Genomic DNA, 6984 nt, shown 5'->3' on the forward strand with positions numbered 1-6984 from the left:
ACTCTACTTAGGACTATTTCTTAATCACCCTTCTCCCCCATTTTGGGACAGGAAAGCTTTTTCCATTCAGATCCAATTCAAAGATTATTTTTAACTACACAAACACATACTTCACATGCAGTGCAGCTGTTACACCGTGAATAAAGAACATGGTACATCTATAAATGGAAAGGCAGTATGCCTTTAGCCTATATAAAACATGCCCAGTCATCTTCAAGAATTTCTAACATCTTTGCTGGAACCTGGCAGGGCATCCTTTCCTATTAAGTCTGACACTCTCCTAACAACTAGAAAGAAGCTGAATAGCCACTGCTGTCTTTTATTTAGTCTTTAGTAGCAATTGCTACAGCTCTGCCATGCCAGCTACCATACGGAGAGACATACCTTGCCCTACACAAAATCGGCCAATGCTGAATGCCAGAAGCCTGAGGCTGCACATGGCCCCACTGGGCCACCTGAGTGTGATGTTACACACAGATGCAATTGGAAAAGCCATAACCGTCAGTTTTCAGAACTCCAAGATTCAAATCCACCAGCATTTACACAAATCCTAGAGGGAAAGAGAACACTTCAGGCACACGATCCAAATACGAACTTCAGACTCCTTCCTAGATAACAGGGTGTAGAAGCATCAGCTTCCAGGATTGGTCAGGGTTCCATCAAGGACGAGTACCAGTGAGCATCAGAAGAGGAAACCAGAGATTTCTCTACATAGGTCAGAGAAAAGAATGACATGTAAACATACTGGAGGAAGCAGTAAATGTAAGGGACAGCTAATGGCTTTTCCCAAATCCCTATAAATCATGCACTGACAAGCTCATCCATGGGAAAAATGACAGACACTGCAGTGAAAGATCCTGAGCACACTGATTCCATGACCCACAGTCCTTAACTCAGCTAAAAATAGTCAGCTGAACCTCAGACCAGGACGAATAAGATCTTCAACATTTAAATAGAATTTGATTTAAACAGAACTTAGGTGCATTTTCTTTTGAAAAATAAACCTATTTAAATTTGAAATTATGACAGCTTACCTTACAACATAATGCTGCCATAATCTACTAAAATCACATAAATTAAATAAATTCAAACAATACATACTTGTTGAGAAAACAGAAACCACTAAGCTTATAGACACATCCAAAGGAGCAGCATGGAGCAGAGACCCTTGAAATGCTGTGCCAACTTTTGACCGCAGAAACTTGTTCTAAAAATGCCATAGTGGGCAAAAAAAAAAAAAAATTAGAAACAAAGGCTGTATTCACCAAGTTCAATGACTTGTTAATTTAAAAGCTGCAAATCAGATGGGAACTGAAAAAGCAGGAAAGCAGTTTTCCTCTTTCAGTCTCTAAATTAAAATAGGCACAAAAGGATAAGATACTGTTGTTCTAAAATCCTGAAAGACCCAGTGACCAGGAAAGGTCAGTTCAGTTAATAACTGCTGATAACAGTTATGTTGTTTAGTATAGCCTAGAGTTATAGATTCAAAACATGCTTTGATAAACCCTGTCATTATAGAATAATATTTAACAGCATATTGAATATGTTTTAATATAAAACGCTGTACATTGGAATTTAAATACAGTTTTTACCTAAATGCAGCTTGATACTAACACAGAAAAATAATTAATCTATATCTAGTAAATATAATGTATTATTCTCTGAACAAGCATAAGAAATTAGCCTCTAAGTAATCTTAAGGTATAAAATGCTCAGCTAGATACAAAGGCTACAAAACAAATATTTGTTTGCTAATTAATATATTATACCTCATCACAAAAACTCAGTTTTTAGGGAAAAAGCTTAAAGCTACAAACACAAAACAAGACTTAATTTCTTCATTTTTACATATTGGTCACTTTTTTCATTTTAACTACATGGTTATATCTGATCTTATAATGCTCATTAAAAGAAAGGCCAGGCCATCAATACCACTAGAACTGAGTATTGGTGATACTACCAGAGAGAACTGCAGCTCTCATAGAAGCATTATCATTCCTTGTTCTTTTTTCTACTGAGAATGAAAAAACAGACAAGCTAGGGCTTAAACAGGCTTCGTGTACAGGTCTGGTCTTGGAGCTTTCTTCTTCGGCTCAGTGTTTGAGGGACTACAAAGTCTGTTTTGGATACAAGGGTCTACTTTGAGAGATGGTTTTGTGTCAGACGTTTTCAGTTAGGAAACATTATTAGATAGGGTGGTTGCCTTTGTGCCCCTTCCTTGAGCACAGTCACTCAAACAAAGGTGGAGAACAAGATGCCTCTGCCATGATAAGCAACTAGTTGAGAAAAATGGATGGGCAGGGCAGGAAAATCCATGCATTGAGCTTTAAAGAAACACAGAACTCTTATCAAGAGAGGGTGGCCAGATCCAAATCTCTTAGAGTTGCCAGATTTGGGTGGTTTTAACCTGAAGTTTGTACAGCATACACACCTGTCAGAAAATCAGAAGGAAGATTTTCTGTACTACTTCAGAGCATTAGCTCACCTTGTCCAGCCTTGCCTCTTAAACGAAGACCAATTCCAGAGTAAAACACACGTCCACTTGAATAACGTTAGCAAACTGTGTTTCACAAGAAAGCAAACAAAAACTTCCCTGGACTGTTCAGAGAATCAGCTACAGCCCAAAACCCAGTACGTAATTATAATCCCTGTCCTACTGCAGTGCTGCAAGTCTTACAAGAATGCAGAGAACAATGCAGGTAATCCTGTGCTCTCACAGACACAAGAAGAAATGAGAACAAAATGAGTGCAAACCCTCACTTGCTTTAGCACTCAGAAAAGATGACCGTGACCCTGCAGCTTACCTGTACGCATAATATACCATGCTGAAAAAGACTTAATCATATATTCTAGAAAACGTTAGAAACTCAGACTCATTACAAGCTCAGCTGACAGTGAGTTTTGCACTTATATGACTATTGCATCACTTATTCTTGGTTTTAGGAGCTATTTTGGACTATAGACAATACCTACACAGCATTTCATCTCGTATCTTTTTCACAGTGATTAAGAAGCTTGCTTACACTCCACTATCAAATATCCTTCTCCACATTCATCGCAACCTTATATAAACGTAGAGCATACATTAAGTCCTCTTTAAAAGGTTTGTTTTCCATTTCCTTTGGTTGTTATCTTTTTATATTCTCTTGCGAAGGTTCCCCAGTATTTCACACCCTTCCTGAAGTGCAGACAATATCTGAATAGTGAGAGCTAGATTTACTGAAGTGAGCTACAGCCTCCATGGCATTAATGCAGTGAATGTATAACATGACAGGGAAGCCTCTGTACAGCTAACCTTCATCTACTCCTTACCACCTTTCACTGCTGGGTGCTATATACTTCATGTACCTTGTTATAGGAACATAAGATCACTACCACTTACCTGCTATTCCTATTACTGTACATCTAAGCAGAATGTTAGCCCTTTCTTTCCCCCAACAGAGGACACAGTCATCTAAAATGGTCTTTATGTTACTACTTTCCAAGAGTTTTTGTCCTGTTGAGCATCCTCTGTATTGTTTGATACCAAATGTATTTAACTTGGTGTTGACCTGCATAGACAATTGCTGTATCACCCTGTTAATTCAGATCATCTCATAAAGATTATATATCCTGTTTTTCTTTTGTTTACTACCTACACTGTAAACTTTACTAACAATATTTTTACACTGTTAAAATTTTATATAGTTAATAGCTGAAACATGGCACAGTGGCGTGAAACCAGGCTCCATGGTACCTACTAAAACCAGCTACATTTTGAGATCTCCCAGTACAGCATTTTTTAATTGAAAGTGTTCCCTACAAGCACCAAATAATGCAAAAAATTACCAGACTTACATGATTATTACAGAAAAGTCAAGATCTTTAACATTCAATACTGCAACCTCTATGATATAAACCGAAAGCATTTTTCCCTTTTATCCCTTTTGAGACCTGTTTTGTTACTGATTAGCCTCTATCTGACAGAAAAAGCTGAACTGACCATTCCTTCTTTTGCCCAATACATGAAGTTTTCTTCAAGCACGAAAACATTCTCTTGCCCAGTGTCTTAATTCACAGATAGAGGCTAGTTGGATTTCAACTATTTTAGACAATCATCTTCAAAAGGCAACACACAGTCCATTACAGATGAGAAGTTCAGTGCAGCTTCCCCAATTTAAGCAGGAGTGTGCATAGGTGATACTCATGATGCACGTGTGTGCAAACATAATACAAAACTATTTTTTCCCAGGAGGCAGAAACTGTGCAAGCACAGAAGCAGCATGGGGCCAATATATTTAAATCTGATAGGCCACTTTGAAAAAATTTGAGCAAACACAAACAATTTAAGCAGCCAGCAGCTAGGAAAGCACTTTTACTGCCTTTGAGGACTCCATATACTGCAAACATTCTGATAACTAACTCTTGTCATTGCACAAAGAAAACCACAGCCAAGCATCTGTATCATATTCTTCCCAAAAAGAGACAAACGCAATCAGCTAAATAGGAAGTTTCAATTCTTACTGTCTCACGGACTTGAAAGAAGGAAACCGAAAGGAGTTGCTTGGCCCAGAGAGACATAGAAGCATGCACTGCCTCGAGTCTAGGAAGAACATCTGGAGGGATGGGAATGCAAGCACGCATCACCGCCGGTGAAGATCCACCCCAGTAACACTCGGGGAAGAATTTCACACTTTCCCATGCTCCACGTTAACAAAAACGAGCAGAGAGATCTCTGCTAAGAGAAAAAAAAACCTTTTCGCTTACCGGAGCTGCTGAACGGCCGTTTCGCCTAACAGTGACCTCCGCCTCGCCGCGACTGCGATGGGATGTAACGAAATAGGAAGTTACCGGCCTCAGCACAAGCAACGCTTTTTCCTCTAATTCCGAAAGACAGACACCACCGCCCCGGCGCCAGGACTCACGGGGAGCGCTGTCAGACTCCGCCCGGCTCCAGCTGCCTCCGCACCGGCGCTGAGCCCCGCCGCCCGCGGGAAAGGCTGCCCGGGGACGGCGATGCCGCCGCGGCGCCTGCCGAGGGCGGATGCCCGGCCTCCCCCGCCTGCCGGCGGCGGCAGCCCCCCGAAAGGGGCCGGGGGAGCGCGGCGGCAGCCGCCCCGCTGAGCCACCGCCTCGGGGACCCGCGCGGGACCGAGGGGCGAAGCCTCCAACGCGCCGCCGAGCCGAGCCCAGCCGAGCCGCCGGCCCCCTTACCGCTCGCCTCCCGCCCTGCCCGGGGCCGCGGGGGGCTGAGGCGCGGCCGCGGGGCCGCCTCCCTCCCCGCCCACCGCCGTCCCCCCCCGGGAGCGGGGGGCGCGGGGCGGAGTGGGACAGCGGGGGGCGACGCGGGTGCCGACCCCCGCAAAGGGACAGCCTGCACCGCCCGCGGCGGGGGGAGCTTCTCGCGTGCCGTGGCACAAACGCCGCAGTACCTTCAAGGAGCGCCGAGCAGCCGGCTGTAGAGCGATGCACACAGCAGCATTTTGACGCCGATGAGTCAATTCGGCGATGTCTTTAAACTGCAGAAACATGCACAGTGAAGCGAGCGGATTAGGTTAACAGCCACCACCGAGGAGCACTCACACATACGAACCTCATGCATTATTGAGGGCATCGGCTCGGCGAGAGAAACAGCTGAACTTACCACCCCTTTTAAAGCTAACAAAAGTATTCCAGTTAATGGCTTGGCTGCAGTTTTCTTCTACCAGCAACATAAAGAGGAAGAAAAGGAACGAGAATTAGAAGGAGTACTGCAATTAAGAGAGATGCTGTGAAGTTAGTCAATGGAAGTCCAAAGTCCCCAGTAATGTGCCTCTCAGTAAGCACTGACGGTCCTTTCTGAGCAGACATTCTCCAAGAACAGATACTGCGTTTAATATCTAGATCAATACAGATGCCATCCAGAGGTCTCAGACCCAATTCAGGAAGAGATTCGTAATAGACAATAAATGTGTTTATCCCATATGAGCATCACAGGCAAGACGAGCTGTAGATCTCGATGCAGAGATTTATTTTAAAACCAGTGACACTTGAGCTGTCACCCTGATCAGTTACCTCGCCCACTCACTTAGGCCTACCAGCCCAGCCCATCGGGGAGGTGGCTGCTGGTCTGGGAAGGTTGTGCTGGCTCCCTGCTCCACAGCTGCTCACTGTTACCAGCCCCACACCTTACCAGCCAAGGTCCCCGGGTGCCCCCAGTGTCTGTCTCCATGTATGTCTCCCACCTCTAGGATCTCTCCCCGCTTCCAAGATCTCTTTCCCCTCCCCAAGCCCCTGGCTTTCTCATGTGATAGGTCTACATTCAAAAGCATGAAGCACGATCTGTTCACTGGTTCATGCCTGTTCAGTGATGGGAGGATTCAGGAAATGCCCACTTTGTTTAGTTTGGGTGTTGCAAGACATCACAAGCAGCCCACACAGCTGTAGCTAAGTTTGTACTCAAGAGTTCAAAAGTTCAGCTTCAGACCCTCACTCTGCACATGCACCACAATTACTTGTGGCAATTACCTGTCAGCATTCACAATTTAGGCTTTTTTTTGATTTTTTGGCCTGCTACAACTACCTAATCCCATGTCTCCCGGCTGATCCCAGTCTGTGAATGAGCCAGCTGGCCAAGAGCAAAATCCCCCAAGCACAAGCCCTACGTCTCAGGCCAAGCTGTTGGTGGGCTGATGCCCACCTTCACTGACTCCTTCCTACTACCGTGACTTGTCCAGCTTGTTTTTGCATGCCTCTTTCCCTCACAGCAGCCATTTGAACACAGAAGCTCAGCACCCACTCCAACTTGCAGTGCGCTCATTAGCCTTCACCCTCTTTAGTGAATCATCAGATTGAGCCAGGTAGCCTGCTGATTCCCTTTTTATTTTTTGAATGATGTTGCTATCTCCCCATTACCCATGGCCCCAGTATAAGGCTGCACTGTGAACTGCTTTGATGCTTCTAAACTCCCTCTGCTATTTAGAAGTATTGTAACAGATTAGCATGTATACCAATATTATGAAAACT

General features: G+C 44.2%; 1 protein-coding gene across 2 annotated transcripts in view; it reads right to left on the bottom strand.

Annotated features, from left to right (window-relative positions):
• IL31RA (interleukin 31 receptor A) overlaps positions 1-5181 on the bottom strand; it is a 47527-nt gene extending 42346 nt beyond the window's left edge. For both annotated transcript variants that reach the window (XR_008233742.1, XM_052778656.1), the window contains exon 1: positions 4747-5181. The gene's annotated coding sequence lies outside the window, so the exon portion shown is untranslated. The remainder of the gene's footprint in view (positions 1-4746) is intronic.
• Between the last annotated feature and the right edge of the window lie 1803 nt (positions 5182-6984).

This window comes from Harpia harpyja, chromosome Z (genome assembly GCF_026419915.1).
Source record: "Harpia harpyja isolate bHarHar1 chromosome Z, bHarHar1 primary haplotype, whole genome shotgun sequence".
Taxonomy (NCBI): domain Eukaryota; kingdom Metazoa; phylum Chordata; class Aves; order Accipitriformes; family Accipitridae; genus Harpia; species Harpia harpyja.